Raw genomic sequence first — 20,674 nt, forward strand, 5'->3', positions numbered from 1 at the left:
GTTTTGCTTGACCTTCACTTTGTATCAGTCTCGCTCCTTTGACCATGGACCCAACATAATAACCTAGAAAATGAATTTGGTCTTATGAGTTTGTAGTAAACCTTAATGGCTCTTAATGATCAATTACTACTTCTAGAAAAAAAAAATGATCCTAAACAATGGGTGTGCCCTTGATTTTTCCTGGGACAGATTTCTACAGTTTTCAGGGATTATATGGTGAAATTTCTTTGGGGGCCAAGCAGAAAATCAAAATATATATGGGGGAAGCCAGCAGGAGGTTGTAGATAGTGTACAAACAGAAACGGCTAGTTTTAAAGTATTTCAAATACCAAGAATGTTATGTACATAGTACAACTGAACTATATAATTTGTGGTCCTTCATTTTACACTTCACTCTTCTTAACAATCGTAATAAGTACAAAAAAAATCATAAGTACGCTTACCCATCATCAGCCTTCTAACACCTAGCCTATTTTTCTAATTCCTTAATAATTACAAAGAGCAGTTCAATAATCTTAGGATCCTAGTAGATAATTTGATTGGGCCCCAAGGAATTTAAATATAGTATGGAATGTTATTTTAATTGCATGAGGCAGAATCACAGAGTGCTTAAAGACACAGGCTGCGAAGCCAGAGACACCTGGGTTTGAGCCTTGGGATACAGGTTAGCCAGACTGGACAAGTCACCTTTGCTTAGCTTAGCTTCTGATTTATCTACAAAATGGGAATAATAATAGTTGCTTTGAAGATTATATTAGATAAGGTAGGTTAAGTGCTTAGCACAGCGCTCCAAGGTGGGCTCCGAGGCACACCTACCTAGTCCTCAGAAATTATCTCTATTATCACTACTTCAAAGACCTTGATACAAACTCTTTTTTACACTCCTTTGCACTTGAATTCCTTCTTAACCAATTTTTCCTGCTTATTTTATTTTTATGTTTTTTAAAGATTTTATTTATTTATTTGAGAGAGAGACAGTGAGAGAGAGCATGAGAGAGGAGAGGGGCAGAGGGAGAAGCAGACTCCCCACGGAGCTGGGAGCCCGATGCAGGACCTGATCCTGGTCCTCCGGGATCACGACCTGAGCCGAAGGCAGTTGCTCAACCAACTGAGCCACCCAGGCGCCCCATTCCTGCTTATTTTAATTCAGAGGTCGTTTCTGACGAAAGGCAGAAACAAAATATTAATTGATTCATTGAATGAGAACTATTATTTATTTATTTATTTATTTATTTATTTCCATTTGAGATTAGTCATTCATTAACTTACCAGATTACAAAAATAATCAAGGTAGATACCTTAGTTCATCCTTCCACTAAGTCTATTGATCTGGTCTTCCTTGTTGCCAGCATCTCCACCTTCTACAAAATGGGTGGTCTTTTCTTCATTCCCCGCCTCGTGGAGAAGATAATCTGAAAGGCCCTAGAAAGTTGTTTGCTTCTTTGAAACGTTTTCCAGCAGTATAGATCTCATGAACCAGATCCTCCACGCAGATGACTCGGTATTTACCAAGAGATCGGGCAATCAGTGTGTTATCTGTCAGGCCAATTCACTTCTTGTGGATTTTGCCATAACCCCACTTGTAGATCAATTCATTCCCCAACTTCAGGTTTGGGTACCCCCATGCTGTATATGGTTCCACAATCCTTAGCATGTTAACTGAAGCCTTGTTGAACTTAACAAAGGTGCCATTGAAGATCTGGTGAAGGCGAAGAAGCTGCAACTTGAACCTTTGGGCTTGCACCTTGATACCTCTGATCCTGATGACAAACTCCAATTTGGGTTCTGCAGGTACCATAGAAGTTGCCAGCTTTTCTTGGCATCTTTGCCATTCGAATCTCAGTTCTGTACACCTGCTTGTATTCTTAGTGGTAATGCTTAGCTTTTTCATAGATAAGCTTCCTCCTTGCCTTCTGAAGCATCTTTTGAGCAAACTTCTTCCTCCGACGCTTGATCTTCAATGATGTGAAATTCCTTCGCTTCTTTTTAAGGGTTTCTGGCACAGCAGGAACCTTCGTTTTCTTCTCTTTTGCACCCTCCATGGTTCTGGCCAGAAAAGAGGAAGTCCTATTTATTTATTTTTTAAAAGATTTTATTATTCATTTATTTGACAGAGAGAGAGAGAGACAGCAAGAGAGGGAAGGGAAGCAGTGAGAGTAGGGGAGGGAGAAGCAGGCTTCCCGTAGATCAGGGAGCCCCATGCCATCCCGGGCTCGATCCCAGGACCCTGAGATCATGACCTGAGCTGAAGGCAGACACTTAACAACTGAGCCGCTCAGGCACCCTGAGTGATAAATATTTGAGTACTTTTTATATGATGGGTACAATTCAAGACAGAATACTGAAGACAAATTTCCCTTTTTCCGGGAGTTTGCCTAGAGTGAGGGAGATGGACAGCAAACAAATTAATTGGTATAGGATGCAATTTCAGCTACTGACAGGTGCTGGGATATAAAGGAAAGCAGACCAGGAGCCTGGGGCTTTGAAGGTGGTGGTGGTAGGATGGGGGGAGAATACTGACAAACCACAGTTGATGGGCAGTTTGCTGACACAAAGGCAGCAACAATGAACTAACATTGTCGCTGGACTAATGAAGTAGGCTGGTTCCTTTTTCTTCACACCCTTCTTAGCATTTTCTCACAAGGCTTAGTCTAGCTGGTTCCACTCTTCCTGATAATTTAATGCTGGAGCCACTCTCCTGCATTTGCTCTTGACTATGGACTCTACTTTCTATCTTTTGTATTTTTTGTTAGAAATTGAGATTACAATATGTTGTACACTGGGAATTAATATAATATTATATGTCAATTATTTCTTGATTAAAAACACAAAAACAGGGCACCTAGGTGGCTCAGTTGGTTAAGCGACTGCCTTCGGCTCAGGTCATGATCCTGGAGTCCCGGGATCGAGTACCACATTGGGCTCCTGCTCAGCAGGGGGTCTGCTTCTCCCTCTGACCCTCTCCCATCTCATGCTCTCTCCCTCTCTCTCTCTCACTCTCTTTCTCAAGTAAATAAATAAAAAACAAATTAAAAAAAAACAGCATTAATAGAGGAACACCACCACTACCACCACCAACTACAAAAACCATGTTTTAAAAATCGAGGTCATCACAGCACTTCCTGCATAACCACAGTGACTTCTTTGGGTTCTGCTTGGTATTAGTCATCACCACAGACATTTGCACATCCTTCCCCCAATACTTTGCTGATGATACCTATAGACAAATAGCCATCCTTCCACGGAGCACGTCTGGCTTCTTCCTATACAAATCTGGAGACACAATTATTTTTTGGTACATCCACAAAAACAAATCTCCACAAGATACTGAGAAGGAAGGCCAGTTTTTACTAGAGATTTCATGAAAAGAAGAAGGTGAAGTGTCATAAGGCATACTACACAACAAATAACTTTAAATTCCCAGGGGAGGGGCACCTGGGTGGTTCAGTCTGTAAAGTGTCCGCCTCTTGATTTCAGCTTAGGTCAGGTCTCAGGGTCCTGGGATTGAGCCCCCTGTCCTGCTCAGCACTCAGCACAGAGTCTGCTTGTCCTTCTCCCTCTGCTGCTCCCCTGTTCTCTCTCCCTCCCTCTCTCTCTCAAATAAATGAATAATTACAATCTTATTTTAAAAAAAAAGAAAAATTTCTATAAATAAATAAATTCCCAGTTGAACATTTTCCCCCTTCCTCAAATGTTACCAGCCTTACATCTCTCGCTTTCTCTTAATCCTTCATATACCCTCGTGGTAGAGTTAATTCAGCACTTTTCAGCTTCTCCAAGTTGTAATTGTCAACCTTCCCATAGACTTTTTAAGTGTGGCCTCTCTGCATGGATTTAGCGAAGCAGGTCTGTCCCTAGGAAGGGATCCTTCTGCTCCCCTCCCTCTGATCATCTTATTTATGTGTTACATTCCTGATGATCTTTTTCGAGGCCAAATCTTTTGGTGAACTCTTGTTCTCTCAATCTTGCTGCCATTCTCTGCTTGGATGTCCCATAGGTACTTTATTTGATCATGTCTCAAATCAAACTTACATTCTTTCCTGTCTTTCCAATTCTATTCCTTCTCTATGTCTGCTGTTTCAGAAAATGGTACCATTAGCCCTCCAGGTATTCCCAGGCAGACACCTGGGAACCATCCATGACTCTTCCTTTCACACACCTGGATTATCACTGCCCCCACCCATCTAGCAATCTATCACCAAATTCTGTTGTGTCTATTTCCTAAGCCATTTCCAATCTGTTTCTTTTCAACCCACTTGCCAGGACAAATGGTTCCTTTCTGCTCAAAAGTTTACCATGATGCTCTATTGTTTGACAAATAACATAAAAACCTGTGCCACCTGGGTTAAAGCCTCTGCCTTTGGCCTAGGTCTTGGGATCCAGCCCTGCATCAGGCTCTTTACTCAGCAGGGAGCCTGCTTCCTCCTCCTCCCCCGCCTCGGCCTACTTATGATCTCTCTGTCAAATAAATAAATAAAATCTTTTTAAAAATCTTTAAAAATTAAAGAAATAAAATAAAAACCTCTTGGCTTTATAAAATGGACACTAACATGAAAACACCTTATTGTGATGAGAGGGTTGTCAGTTTTCCTCTCAAGAAAGCCATTTATATCTGATTAATTTGTTAGACGTAACTTTCACTATATCCTTCTTCTTCTTCTTCTAGTGTTTGTTTTTATTAAAGATACACATGCCTCTAAGGAGAAAAATAGTTTCATGAGTTTTTTTTCAAAAAACATTTTTATTTATTTATTTGAGATAGAGCAAGAGCAAGGAGAAGGGGCAGAGGCAGAGGGAGAAGCAGACTCCCCGCTGAGTGAGGAGCCCAACCGGGGGCTTGAAGCCAGGACCCTGGGATCATGACCTGAGCTGAAGGCAGAGGCTTAACTGACTGAGCCACCCAGGCACTCCATTCATAAGTTTAAAACTAAAATGAGCAGACTCTGTTTCATCTCAGCCATTTCTCTGCAGAGATAGCACTTCTCAGCTCTTTCATCTGTTCATTTGGGATTCTAGATCTATACACATGCTACCTTTCTACTTCTGAATTTTAAGCTTTAGGTCCTATTATAAAATGTTCTTTATTTTTTGGAAGATTTTATTTATTTTTAAGTAATCTCTACACTCAGTGTGGGGCTCGAACTCCCAACCCCAAGATCAAGAGTCACATGCTCCACTGACTGAGCCAGCCAAGAGCCTGTATGATAAAATGTTTTATTACAATTATATAAAAACTATTAACAGCTGAGCCAAGTAGTAAACTATGACAACCATGACAACTATGTAGAACTTTTTCCCCCTTGATATAATTAACTGTCTTTTTTGAAACTGTTGTTATACAGTTAGCTTTTTATATACTTTTTATATACTAATTAATATTAATATACTAATTAATAATTCAACCCTCAACTCTTAGATCTCCTCTCTATCCCTTCAAATATAATATTAGGTATTCCTTTTTCTTTTCTTTTTTAAGATTTTACTTTTAAGGGACGCCTGGGTGGCTCAGTTGGTTAAAGCCTCTGCCTTCGGCTCGGGTCATGATCCCAGGGTCCTGGGATAGAGCCCCACATCGGGCTCTCTGCTCAGTGGGAAGCCTGCCTCCTCCTCTCTCTCTCTCTCTCTCTCTCTCTGCCTGCTTGTGATCTTTGTCTGTCAAATAAATAAATAAAATCTTTATAAAAAAAAAGAAAAAGATTTTACTTTTAAGTCACCCACCATGGAGCTCGAACTCATAACCCCGAGATCAAGAGTTGCAGGCTCCCCTGAGCCAGCCCACTGCCCCTAATATTAGATATTCTTTCAATTTAATCTTCATGGCAAAATGTCCGTGGAGCATTTTAACCTGTTCCAGTGTGGGCCAGTTGTCTGCTGCGTGATATCCTAGTGTCTCCTTTTCGCCAGTATCCTGAGAATTCTCCTCACGCCTCTTCTTGAATACCACACATTCCTCTTTGTTATCTTACCGTTTGCCCTAATTTTGGTGAAGCAAACACATCAGTAGCTTTCTAAGAAAGAGTATGTGGGATGTAAACTTTTGAGACCTTGTATGTTTGGAAATTAATTTTAATTTTCTCTCATAGCTAGTTGGGAGTTTGGTTAGGTATATAATTCTAGGTGTGAAATAACTTTACTTCAGAATTTTTAGGGGGTTTCCATTGTTTAATAGCTCTCATTGTTGCTGAGAAGCTGTATTTGTTTTCTATTTTTGTTAATAAATCACAAACCTATCAGCTTAAAAAGAATATCCATTTATTGGGGGCCTGGCTGTCTCAGCTGGTAGAGTATGCAACTCTTGATCTTAGGGTTGTGAGTTCGAGCCCCTTTTTGGTTGGAGAGATTTGTTTAAAATAAAATAAAAATTTTAAAAAGAATATCCATTTGGGGTACCTGGGTGGCTCAGTTGGTCAAGTGTCTGCCTCCAACTCAGGTCATGATCCTGGGGTCCTGGGATCGAGCCCCGCATTGGGCTCCCTGCTAAGTGGAGAGCCTGCTTCTCCCTCTCCCTCTGCTCCTCCCCATGCTTGTACTCTCTCTCTCTCTCTCTCTTTCTCTCTGCATCATATAAATAAATAAAATCTTTTTTAAAAAAGGAATATCTATTTCATGAATGATAATTCTGTTGGTCAGAAATCTGAGCACAATGACTGGGTTCTCAGCTCAAGATACCCAAGTCTGAAACCAAGATATTAGCTGGACAGAATTTTTGTCTGGAGAATCTGGGCAAAATTAACTTCCAAGCTTATACAGGGGTCTGGCATATTTCAGTTCTTTGTAGCCATAAAACTGAGATCCCCTTGCTTCCTGCCAGGTAACGACCTCTCTCGGCTCCTACAGGTGCCTGCATTTCTTGTCATCCAGCCTCCTTGTCTTTGAAGCCAGTTATGGACCCTCTCCTTTGCCAGGAAGAATCCACCACTTTTAAAGTCTCTTTTATTTTTTATTTTTATTTTTTATACTTAGTATGTGCAGTTTATTATGTTAGTTATATCTAAATAAAACTTCAAAGAATAAAAACATTACAGATAGAGTTGAAGCTCCACTCTGCCTTCCCTACTACCACCTCCAGATGACGTCTATCTTGAATTTGAGGCTTATCATTTCTATGCATGTTCTGTACTTTCAGTTCATGTTTGTATCCATAAACAATATATAACATTGTTTTGTATAATTGTATCATTTTATAAATGGTATACTTTGTGCATCTTTCTACAATTTGACTTTGCAGTTTTTAAAAATTTTTATGTATTTATTTATCTAAATTCAATTAATTAACATATAATATATTATTAGTTTCAGAGGTAAAATTCTGTGATTCATCAGTCTTATATAATACCCAGTGCTCACTACATTATGTGTCCTCCTTGACATCCATCACCCAGCTACTCCTTACCCCATCTCTCAGTTTGCTTCCTATGATCAAGAGTGTCTTATAGTTTATCTCCCTCTCTGATTTTGTCTTGTTTTATTTTTTCCTCTCTTCCCTTATGATCCTCCGTTTTGTTTCTTAAATTCCACATATGAGTGAGATCATATGATAATTGTCTTTCTCTGATTGACTTATTTCGCTTAGCATAAAACCCTCTAGCTCCGTCCACATTGTTGCAAATGGGAAGATTTCATTTTTTGATGGCTAAGTAGTATTCCATTGTATATATATGCCACATCTTCTTTATCCATTCGTTTGTTGATGGACATCTGGGCTTTAAAAGCTCTTCTAATGCTGACCAGGTCGAGCCTTTCTTAAAGTTGACTATGCCATGTAACAGAACCCAATTAGGGTAGTGAAATGCGTCAAATTCATGGTATACATGTTCATAGTACTCATGTACACAGAGGATGGGAAATTTTGCACTGAGAATTCTACCACAGAAGTCTAAAATTATTCTAATTCATGATCTGTCATTTATATTCTATTTTTACCTCTGGAAGCTTGTAGAACTTTTCACTGTTTTCAGGTTATTGAAATTTCATTATGTGCTCTCCTATAGATCTTTTTAATGATTGTGCCATGCACTAGGTAAGCCTTTTCAGTCTAGAAACTCATTTCTTTCTTTCTTTTTTTTTTCATTCATTTATCTAATTGAGAGAGAGAGGGGGAGAGAGAAAACAAGCTGGAGGGGCAGAGGGAGAGGGAGAGAGAATCCTAAGCAGACTCCTTATTGAGTGCAGAGCCCAATGCAGGTTTCGATCCCACAACCCCAAGATCATGACCCCAGCTGAAAACAAGGGTTGGACGTCCAACTGATTTTGCCACCAGGTGCCCCCAAACTCTCCATCTTTCGATTTAATTTGCATATGTTCACTGATTATTTCCTTCCTTTCGTTTTCTTTGTTCTTGTTTTTTCTTGTTTTCTGGAACTCTAATTACTTGAATGCTATTCCACCTGGATTAGTTCTTTAATTCTTCTCCCCTCTCTCTGTTTTCTATCTCTGCTTTTCAATCTACTTATTTTTTCACAGCAACATTTTCCAGATATTAAAACTTTCATTTAGGTTCTCAAAGGTTAATTTACAAGAGCTGATTTTGTTTTGTTTTGTCTTGTTTGTATAATGAATGCTCTTTCCATGTGGCATCATGTTCTTGTTGTATGCATGCAATGTTTTATGTCTCTTATTTCTTTGAGGATATTAGTGAGGATTTTCTTTTTTGATTACCCTTCTGTTCCCATAGTCTCTTTTCCCTCCAGGTTATCTTTACATATTTGTTAGAAGCTTTCCTAAGAAAGCCTGGTAACTCTGATCTTTGGTCACCTGTTTTAAACCACAAAAAGCTGATTGTAAACTCTGAGCCCATGATAAAGTCTTGTCAACCGGGAAATTTACTGGACAGTGAGCTGCTTTCTGCCACCATGTTAAGGAACCCCCAATGCTGGTATCTTTAGGTCTTTCTTTTTGGACAGCCCAGATAGTCCTGGAAAGACATCTCAAAGTCTTTCAAATATCCTGTCTAGAGGTTGTTGGCCTAGTTTTCAACTTCTTGGAGCTGAATAGGGGAAAAGAACTGAGGCTGTATGTTCTTGGTAGTATGTCAGGAATTCAAAATCATCTATGTTTTGGCACCAACATTAATATATGCCATGGTTTTCTGTGTTCACACCCAGTAGAGTGTGTAGAAAGTACTCTTTACATTTCATCTTTGTTTATTGAATTTCTACCATTCTTTAGATCTAAGCTCAACTGACCAGTCTAGAAGTAATTCTTCCCACCTGTATAATGGTTTAAAATATGGTTCATACCACTCATACTACTTTAAGCATACCTGCCTTGAACTGCATAGAATTGTTTACTTATCTCTTTACTAGGGACAAAGTCTTTCAGGGCCATGATTATGTCTATATAATGGAGTTTCCCGTCAGGGTGTCCTGCTTTTATAGGCTTTTAACAAATACCTGTTGAATGAGTGTCAGACCAGAGATTGATTACAAAATTACATCAGTATTTTCAAAGATGTGTCTCTAGGGATTCTTTACTTTAAGGGCTTTCTGGAGAAACATTTTTGATCTTATTCATTTGGTTTTAGAGACATTCAGAAAAGTGTATTGTGTGATTGGAAATGTAACAGGAATAGAGAAATATAACAGCCCACCATCTTGTGTCAGGTAACTCCCACACGGAACAGTGAAAGTGTCAAATATATAGATACTAAGATAAAGGGTTTTTTTTTTCCATTTCCTTTTCTGAACCACTGCCAAATTATTGTCAGAAACTTCTATAACAGCAGGCACTACCAATTCTAAAATAATTTAAAACCAACTACTAACATTAGCTATTTTTGGATGGTTGACAATGCATGTAAGATGTCTAGTCATTCTTATTCATGCTGCATTTGTTCAAACACAATTCAACCTGAGCATCCTAATGCTTTTTTCTAACAGAGACTGTCCCCCCAAACCTTCTTTTTCATTCTGGAAAACCCCTTTCTCAGTATTAGCCATGTAGATAAGTGCTTGGTGTGTCAGAAGAACTTTTTCCTTTTTCCAGTTCCATCATTAATTTTTTTTCCTAATTTTTACTTATTTTTAAAATTTCTTTTCAGTGTTCCAGAATTCATTGTTTATGCACCACACCCAGTACTCCATGCAATACGTGCCCTCCACAAGACCCACCACCAGGCTCACCCAACCTCCCCCTCGCTTCCAAAACCCTGTTAGCTCCTCAGAGTCCACTGTCTCTCATGGTTTGTCTCCACCTCCAATTTCCCCCAACTCCCCTCTCCTCTCCACCTCCCTATGTCCTCCGTGTTATCCCTTATGCTCCACAAATAAGTGAAACCATATTAATTTTTTAAAAAGATTTTATTTTCTTATTTGACAGAGAGATAGAGGGAGCCAGAGAGCACAAGCAGGAGGTGGGGAAGGGTTGGGGGAGAAACAGGGGAGGGGGGAATGGCAGTGGGAAAAGGAGAAGCAGCTCCCTGCTGAGCAGGGAACCCAATGTGGGGGTTTGATCCCAGGACCCTGAGACATGACTTGAGCCAAAGGCGGATGCTTAACTGACTGAGCCACCCAGCACCCCTCCATCGTTAATTTTTGTGGAGATGTAAACTTCCTTTTCTTGGTCTCAGTTTCATTTTTTTAAAAATGACAAAGAAAACTCCCTAAATGTTAATCATCAAAACTTTTTAAAAAGTATCTTGGAGGAAGAAACTTCTGAAAACTAGATTTTCCCCTGCTTTCTGATTCCCTGCAGGTATCATGGTAACAAACCTAAAACATCCTCCCATTTACTTTTCTTCCAGTTCTTAATTTCTCCTTATCCTTCAGGCTTCAGCACAAATTTTACCCCTTTTACTAAGTAATCTAGGTTAAGTGCAAAACAGTTTTCGAAGTGGAAAATAGATGAAGAAAAAAGTAAAAACTTATAATTCTATCATTTGCAGAAAACAATTTATTAGTATTTGGGAATATCTCCTAATTCTTTTTTAGGACACAAATACGTACATAATTTAATTTAAAAATTGTATATTAAGTTGGATCATTATTTTGAATTTTTTAAAAAATTTATTCATTTGACAGAGAGAAAGAGAGATCACAAGTAGGCAGAGAGGCAGGCAGAGAGAGAGGGGGAAGCAGGCTCCCCGCTGAGCAGAGAGCTTGACTGGGGGCTCTATCCTAGGACCCTGAGATCATGATCTGAGCCAAAGGCAGAGGCTTAACCCACTGAGCCACCCAGGCACGCCTATTTTGAATTTTTTAAGTGAAAAATTACAGTATGAGTCTTTTCCCATATTGTAATGTTTTTCAGGAGTCAGCGTACTTAAAAGGATAGCCCGTAGCATCAAACTTTTCTCTGGGTTTAGATCTTATCTTTCCCACTTATTAGCTGTGTAACTTTACATGCCATATCTCTCTATGCCATAGCCTCCTTAGATGATAATGAAATACCTATTTCAGGATTTCTCTGTTTATTAAATAAATTATTACATGTAAAACTCTGGAATAACACCTTGTACATAGTAAATACACACTTTTAAATTGTAACAGAGTACTCTACTATTTGGATATATTATAATTTATACAATCAATCCCTTATTATTGAACATTTAGGTTGTTTCCAATTCTTTAATATTCCTTGTGCTTAAATCTATGTACATTTATTTGATTATTTCCTTTGATAAATTCCTAGAAATTATGGGCCATACAGTAACTAATTTACTATTTATTATTTCTCCCTCTTTTTCTCCTTTAAGAGTAAGTTTCAGAGGACAGAAAATTTGTCTTTCTTGTTTAGTACTTCATTTCCAGTATCTGGAAGAGTTCCTGACACATAGTACAGACTTGATAAATTCTGTTTGTTGAAAAGAGTATCTCCAGGCTGCCTGGGTGGCTCAGTCATTAAGCACCTGCCTTCAGCTCAGGTCATAATCTTAGGGTCCTGGGATTGAGCCCCTCATCGGGCTCCCTGCTCATCTGGGAGCCTGCTTCTCCCTCTCCCTCTGCCTGCCGCTCCCCTTGTTTGTGATTGCTCGCTCTCTTTCTGTCAAATAAATAAAATCTTTAAAAAGAAAAGAAAATATAAGAAAAGAGTATATCCATTTTAAGAATCTTGTCAAATTGATTTCCAGAAATCAACACTTCCTCTGGAGTATGAGAGCGCCAGACTCATGACTCCCTTTCCTGTTTCATGATGTCAGTTACATTCTCTGCTTAAAGAATCTTTGAGATCAGCATCCATGAGCCGTCATTACTCTTCTGACATGCTGTTTATCACATATCGCTAATCCTAAAATTGTTAAAGAAGATAACTAGCCTTCTATTTTTTCTTTCCTCCTCAACATTTTGTGTCTAGAACCATCTTTTGCTATAATTAGTCCTGTCTTTTCATCACGATCATTCCTATTTTCATGATTGTACTGGGTTTGGACAAGGCGTATTGGTTCTAAGTAATAACAGCTAACTTCATGTGACTTAAGCAAATAGGATAATTATTTTGAGAATATGGAGTTGTCTCACAAAACTCAAGAACAAGAACGGAATGAGAGACCCTGGAAGGACATAGTAGGCTTGAACCAAGAAATCAAGATTTTTCTCTTCCTTATTCTCTCTGCAGATTAGCTTCTCCCACTTCTCCTGACTCTAGGATTTTACATGTAACAGTTCCAGTCATGCATAGAGACTGACCTACCTATTTTGAATTCCAATTTAGAACTTCTGAGTTAGAGAATTTGATTGGCCCTGACTTGGTTGGGGTCAAGCATCCAATGCAATCTAATCTATCTTGACACAAGAGCAGGAATCATGTGGTAAAACATGGCCACCAGATGCCCGTTCCTGTGGAGGGAGGATCGGTTCTGAGAGAAAGGAAGAGAATTATTTTGAGCTGAGCAGAAACTCTCAAAAGCACCTGCCACAATAATCTTACTCAAATCCTTTCCTTGTCTGAATGTGTGGTTTACCTAAACTTTGTGCATCTTTATTATCCCAGAAAGAATCTCCAACATCAGAATCATGAAGATACCTTGGTGTTCCAAATTATTTTATTTTTGTCCTTCCTGAGAACTTATTTTTTACCCTTAGTGTTTAGTATTGTATTAAACAATAGGTTATTTTCTAATTGTTTTTATTCAAGGAGTTTTGATTTCCAAGCTGAGTAAGCAATCTGAAGAGGGGTAACAATTCTCAAATTTCACTTCTATATACTTAGAAAGTATTCAGTTAATATTTGGTGAATTGACAAAAGGTCTTGATAAGAGCTTTGAATTCTCAGGGCACCTGTATGGTGTAGTCAGTTGAATGCCCGACTCATGGTTTCAGCTCAGATCATGATTTCATGGTCTTGAGATCAAGCCCTTCATGGAGTGTACCAAGTTCATTTCTACACACAGCATGGAGTCTGCTTAAAGTTTTTCTCTCCCTCTGCCCCCCCTTTCTCTCTCTCTGTCTCTCAAATAAGTTCATGAGCAACTTTTCATCTCCATCACCACCTTTGTTGAATTCGTCATCATCTGTCTGAGAGATTTACCGAATTAGACTTCTATCCTATCTCCCTATTGCCTGTCTTGCTCCTTTCCAACTTATTCTCTTAGTAGGAAAAAGAATCTTCTTAAAATACAAATCTGATCATGTCATTCCTCTGCTTGAAATCTTTCAGTGACTTCATATTTTCCTTAGAATAAAATCCAAACTCGGGGCGCCTGGGTGGCTCAGTGGGTTAAAGCCTTTGCCTTCGGCTCAGGTCATGATCTCAGGGTCCTGGGATCGAGCCCCGCATCGGGCTCTCTGCTCAGCAGGGAGCCTGCTTCCTCCTCTCTCTCTGTCTGCTTCTCTGCCTACTTGTGATCTCTGTCTGTCAAATAAATAAATTTTAAAAAATTAAAAAAAAAAAGAATAAAATCCAAACTCTTACCATGGCCCGCAAAAATCAGTATGATCTGATGTCAACTTCTCTCTTCAACCTCATTTTTCAAGTCATTCTCCCCTTGCTGGCTGTGCTCTGCCTGGTTTTCTTTCAGTTCCTCCGGTAGATCAAAATCTTTCCTCAGGGTCTTTGCATATGCAATTCATCGCCTCTCTCAGGAGAGCTGCACCCCCAAAACACTGCCTCTCCTTACAGGTCTCAGCTTAAACGTCACCATCTTTTTTTGTCCTGGCTCTCCTGAAAACCCTCTCTGAGATAATTTTTCTCTGTTCTTTTCCTTGTTAGCCTCATGTTTATATCCTTCATAGAATGTTTACAACTTACAACTATTTTATTTTTCTCCTCAAAGTTTTTTTGGGTCTGTCTTCCTCACTATATAAATTCCATGGGTGTGTAAGAACTGTGTTGGGTTTCTACCCTCTCTCTATTGTATCTCCATCATCTTCTACAGGGCCTAGCGTATGGTAGCTGTTCAAAATACATTTGTTGATTTTATAAACAAATGAGTAATAAGATAGATAAAATAGAACTTACGAGGCTAATTTTCAAGTAGTTCCATGTGGTTCCAGTAGTTTCTAGTGGTTCTATGATGGATTAGAAGGCCGACTTCCATGGTCAATACTATGTCATTTTAAGCAAATAATTTGATCTTTCTGTTCTTTAGTTTTCCCATACATAAATAAAATATAATCATACCCTACATGCTTCTGGAAACATCAAGGTAGTTTGGAAGAGATGGTAAATGACCATACTACTAATTAGACATGCAAATTGTGTGTGTACGTGTGTGTTTAAGAAAATGAAAAAGTGTTATCAGCTGGATGTTTTCTCCCTGAAAACTGAGATATTTGTCCATGCAAAGTAATCAAAGTTTGGCGATAGAGGTGATTACATTATAGAAGGTCTTTTAGCAAATCTCCATGAATCAATTTGTATTTCTTTTGTGGGGGGTGGTGGAAAAGGGACTTGTAAAGTCTTTTTTTTTTTTTTTAAGGATTTTATTTATTTATTTGACAGACAGAGATCACAAGTAAGTGGAGAAGCAGGCAGAGAGAGAGGAGGAAGCAGGCTCCCTGCTGAGCAGAGAGCTCTATGCGGGGCTCGATGCGGGGCTCGATGCGGGGCTCGATCCTAGGACCCTGGGATCATGACCTGAGCCGAAGGCAGAGGCTTTAACCCACTGAGCCACCCAGGCACCCCATGGGACTTGTAAAGTCTTAAGAAGGGGTTAGAGAAAGTGTTTTGAAATTGTGACTGTAGATTTCTGCTTTTTACCTCTGTCTGGACTAGCAAGTACACTCCTGCCAGAAGTTTCCAAAGTTAATCTTCATAGGCTTGGAATCCAAAGAGTATCTATGTAGGATTGCATTTAGTTTCTGGACTTTCTTTTTCTACTAGCTTGACTTTTAAGACTTTTAAAATATTTTAAAAAATACTTTCATACTTTATTACTATCTTACTACTTATACTACTTTGTAACACATTTTTACATTCATAAGCATGAGAGAAATTATCACTATTTTCGAGGTATGGAAACTAAGATTAAGTAATTAGCCCCCAGGCCACATCATTAGTGGAAGGCGTTAGGTGGGATGTGGAGGTAGAGAGGGGAGGTGGAGAGGTGTTCTCAAACTCTAGGCTTTTGATTTCTTATGGCCTTACCATCTCTCAGAAGTGCTAGATATGCTAAACTGACATTTCCTGGTGGCCCTAATAGAGATTTGCAAATAAGTAATGGAAGTGGTTTTAAAAATGGAACCACTCAAAAAAAAAAAAAAAAAACTATAATTGTGTAAGCATCTAGAATATTGATCTCAGTGATCTTGCCAATATCCATGTATCAAACCTTTTTTCTTTGGTTTATGGCTTATCCCATTTTTGGAACACTTGATATGCTCTTAAAAATCATGACTACACAGTTTTGAAAGATTTTTCTATTAACTATTTTGCTGCCTAATTTCAAAACTATCTTGATCACCTAGTGCCCTCTATTGAAATAGCCATAGTATAACAACTAATTTCTTCCAACATTATTGAATGTTCTAAGGATAGCAAAGGGCCTCTAATTTTGTAGTGACTCCATTCTTCATTTCTAAGTACATTATGTTATGTTATTTTATATACAAAGAAATTCTATTTCCAGTAACAAATTCAGTGAAACTCAGAGGTTATTCAATAAGTGTTTGGTGAATTAACTTATATGTACTTTGGTTTATTCTAGAAGCATTCATGTGACCATCTACTGTGATATTTTTCTGTAAAGTAATACCATTCTTTTGCAGTTTCAATTGGTCCTTGTAATTTTCTCTTCTACTCCTATAGCCTTGCTTTGAGATGTGGCAGCCAGAGTGATGGCTAATCTTTTTCCACTCCCACCCCGGAGATTGCCATTTTTGGTTTTTCTCAAAATACAGTAGAAGTTCGCAAGAGTTTGGGTTTTTGAGTAAGACAGATTTGAGTTTAAATCGAGACTGCCACTTCCTCAAACAAGTTGCTCATCTTTTAAAGGGCTTTCCCATAGGTAGAATGGGGAAATTGTCAAACTCAACTTCTAGGATGACCGAAGATTCAAATGATATAATGCAGATAAATATAACTTTTATTATTTTATTATTTTCATTTTTAGCTTGGGCAGGTTTGGTCTTGAATATTGAATTCCTTGGCAGAGTGAATGCTTGGGGGGGACCTCTCTGTTGCTCTACCTGACAGCATTTCCAGAACGTATTTGTTTAGTAAAAATCTATCTACAAAAAGAAGAATTTGGAACCAGATCCTCACATTCTATAATTCTTTTTCATAGCTCACTTTCTAACAATTTTCAGCCAAAAAGACTTGCCCTAGATTCCCATCCTTTGGGGCTTGTTTATACTTATCAATCATTTTTATTAGCTCTTCCCCATTTGTGAATAATCCTCATTTAATAAAATGTGAAAGGGGGGCGCCTGGGTGGCTCAGTGGGTTAATAAAATGTGACGGATCTGGGGAACAGAGGAAAAGAAAGTTGGAAATCATGGGACTAGAGGAAGATAGAAACAAACCAGGTTTTGTTTCTTTTACCATACTAGTGTAAAGGAGTTGACCATTTTTAACTTTGTCTTATTTAACAAAAGAAAAGTCTTTAGTTTTTTTTTTCTTAAATTAACATAGAATGTATTATTTGTTTCAGGGGTACAGGTCTGTGGTTCATCAGTCTTATATGATACTCAGTGCTTATTACAACATACATCCTTCCCAATGTCCATCACCCAGTTACCCCATTCCCTCACCCCCCTCCCCTCCAGCAACCCTCAGTTTGTTTCCTATGATTAAGAGTCTCTTATGGTTTGTCTCCTTCTCTGGTTTCATCTTGTTTCATTTTTTCCTCTCTTCCCCTATGATCCTCTCTACCTTGTTTCTTAAATTGTGCATATCAGTGAGATCATATGATAATTGTCTTTCTCTGATTGACTTATTTCAATTAGCATAATACCCTCTAGGTTCCATCCACATTGTTGCAAATGGCAAGATTTCTTTTTATTTGGTGGCTGCTTGTTGGGGTTTTTTATTTTATTTTATTTTTTTACTTTTTATTTTTAAAGAATATTTTATTTATTTATTTGACATATATATAGAGAGAGAGATCACAAGTAGGCAGAGAGGCAGGCAGAGAGAGAGAGCGGGGGGGGGAAGGTAGGCTCCCCACTGAGCAGAGAGCCTGATGCAGGGCTGGATCCCAGGACCCTTTGAGCCACCCAGGCGCCCCATGGGTTTTTTATTTAATTTAAAATTTTTTCAACATTTTATTATGAAAATTTCCCAACATACAGCAAAGATAAAAGAATTTTCCAGTGAATATCCATATAATATCACTTAAATTCTGCCACTAACTTTTTGTTATACTCTGCCATAATATTTTAAAATTTATTTTTCATGAAAAATTTAAAACTTCCCTCAGTTATCAAGTAATAACAATTTCTTGAGAGTTTTTTTTGTTTAATTTTGTTTTTGTTTTTGTTTTTTGTGTTTTTTTTAAGCAAGTACAAAGCAGTTTATTAAAACTAAGTACACTCTCAAGGTGGGAGAGCTGGGCAGTTTCCTTGAAGTAGAACCAGCCCCGAGGTTGTTTTGGAATTGGATAATATCTGTTTTTATAAAAATTAATTATTTTTATTAACATATAATATATTATTTGCCCCAGGGGTACAGGTCTGTGAGTCGTCAGGCTTACACACTTCACAGCACTCACCATAGCACGTACCCTCCCTAATGTCCCTAACCCAAAATATTTGTATTTAATTTAAATTTTTATCACATTGATACCTGGACATAGTTTAAAATGTCCAATGGTAGTAAGGCTTGTAATGAAAAATGCAACACCTGGTCCCATCTCTCCCCCAAAGCTGCCCCCCACCCCACTTACTGAAAGCTGGTTGCTCCACTATGAAGCTCATATTTCTAAATAACATGCCTATAGTGCAAGTTCTTACTATTTCAGTTTTGAGAGTTTCCTATCTACTACTGTTTATTACCCCCACATTCATAGGCACATATATACTTCTACTTCCCCTCTCTGCAATCCCCTCGTCTAATCATTTTTTTTTTTTTTTAAAGATTTTATTTATTTATTTGACAGAGAGAGATCACAGTAGACAGAGAGGCAGGCAGAGAGAGAGAGAGGGAAGCAGGCTCCCTGCTGAGCAGAGAGCCCGATGCGGGACTCGATCCCAGGACCCCGAGATCATGACCTGAGCCGAAGGCAGCGGCTTAACCCACTGAGCCACCCAGGCGCCCCCCCTCGTCTAATCATTGTTGGAAAAATACTTAGTATTTGTTAACATGACTTTTATATACACAGTACTCACAATTCAACTAAGTATGATGACTCCTGTTTTTATTTTCCCTCAGTTAAGAGTTGCCTGGTTCCCTCACTTAGTTTGCTATGTGATTATGACAAATTTCTCTTCCAACCCTTAGAAAGAATTTAAACATCCTTTCAGAACATTAAATGTATTGGGAAATCCACTGGTTTCTTTTTCTCTTTCTTTCTTTAAATCTTAAGATGATCATCCTGTAATTCGCCAATGTCTCATTCCAATCTGGTTTCTGCCTCCCAGTAGTCATCCAGGACTTCATCTAGTTGAGAAATCTCTTTTCCGTGGGGCTTCATAAGACCCTATTTCCTGGGTCCTGTGTCTCTCTTTGTATTGGATATAGTACACTTGTCTTCCTTCCCCCTCAACTCCTCCCCACTTCTCCCCACTCTGTGATGTGCTTTCCCTAAGATGCTGACATGATTCTCTTTGGCCTTTGATTGGGTTTGGTCAATGGGAGACACAGCATTAAATCTGAGGGAAAGAGGAAAGTGAAGATGTTATATTTATTCCCCTGACTCCTTCCCTCTCTCTACAGCCACAGCTCCTGTCAGGTAACTCTCTTCATATGCCATTGTCTCTGAGTTCCAGTAACTACTCTCTTGCTTTGCCCCTTTGGCCCTAAGGGTGTTAATAGGCTCAGAGTGCTGCACTATTCCTTATTGTTTTCCCCAAACCCTGTCCACACCTTCTAGAATAGTCCCATTATTAAACTCTCCAGTTTGAGTGTGCTGTATGGCTCATCCTTTCCTTTTGGTGACATGTTCTCTAGCCTCTTCTTAAGAAAGGGTGCATAAGAAGTAATTTTTTAAATAGCTCATCTAAAAATGTCTTAATTCTACACTTATATGTGACTGATAGTTTGGTGGGGATCAAGTTCTAGGTTATAAATAATATTCTCACATATTATTGTTCTTGCTTCATTGTTTTCTAGCTTTGATTATTGCTGCTGGAAAGTCTGAAAATATTCTGGTTATTAACCCTTTGCACGTGGCTTATTATTTTCTTTCTAAGAGCTCTCACAATCTTTTCTTGATCCCATGTCTGAAATTCAGCAATGATGTGCCTTGATCTGGGCTTTATAAAATTTGTTGTACTGGATACAAAATGAATTTCATTCATTCCTAAAACTTGGCCTTTAGCTATAGGAAATTTTATTGTATTATATCTTCAGTAATTTCCTATATACTTAGGAAATGTCAAATTACATTTTTTAAAAGACTTTATTTATTTGGCAGAGAGAGAGATCACAAGTAGGCAGAGAGGTAGGCAGAGAGGGAGAGGGAGGCAGGCCCCCTGCTGAGTGGAGAGCTCTATGGATGAGGGGCAGCTGATCCCAGGACCCTGAGACCATGGAGACCATGACCTGAGCTGAAGGCAGAGGCTTAATCCACTGAGCCACCCAGGCACCCCTCAAATTACATTTTTTAATGGGATTTTTTTTTTCCTGTTAGTTACTTATCTGTCTCAGTTTTCTCCAAGTTTCTTCCAACTATTTCTATTGGTGTTTTCCATGTTAAAAGCTTTCCTCAAATAACTGATGATTCTCAGCTTCTCATTCATATTTGAAGTTAAATCTCCTTCAGGTATTCTAATTACATATATCTTAGACTGCTTAAAGTTGTCTCACAGCTGATTCTCTGTTCATTTTTTTCCTAGTCTTTTTAAAAATCTGGACATATACACAGAAAACTGACATTGGGTAGTTTCTGTAACTATTCCTTCAATTTCACAAAAATTTTCTTCACAGTGTCTAATCTGCTATTACTTCCATCTTCTCCAGAAGTTCAGTGTGGGTCTTTTTACTATTTTCCATGTTTCTATTTATCATTATTGAATTTTTCCTCTATGCTATAGAACATATAGGATGTAATAATAACTTTTAATGTTCTTATCTAATAATTTTTTTTAAAGATTTTATTTTATTTATTTGACAGAGAGAGATCACAGTAGACAGAGACAGG

General features: G+C 38.4%; 1 pseudogene; it reads right to left on the bottom strand.

Annotated features, from left to right (window-relative positions):
* Nucleotides 1–1,299: 1,299 nt before the first annotated feature.
* Nucleotides 1,300–2,042, bottom strand: LOC116855778 (annotated as a pseudogene).
* Between the last annotated feature and the right edge of the window lie 18,632 nt (nucleotides 2,043–20,674).

This window comes from Lontra canadensis, unplaced genomic scaffold, assembly GCF_010015895.1.
Source record: "Lontra canadensis isolate GAN:19392208 unplaced genomic scaffold, GSC_riverotter_1.0 scaffold106, whole genome shotgun sequence".
NCBI lineage: Eukaryota > Metazoa > Chordata > Mammalia > Carnivora > Mustelidae > Lontra > Lontra canadensis.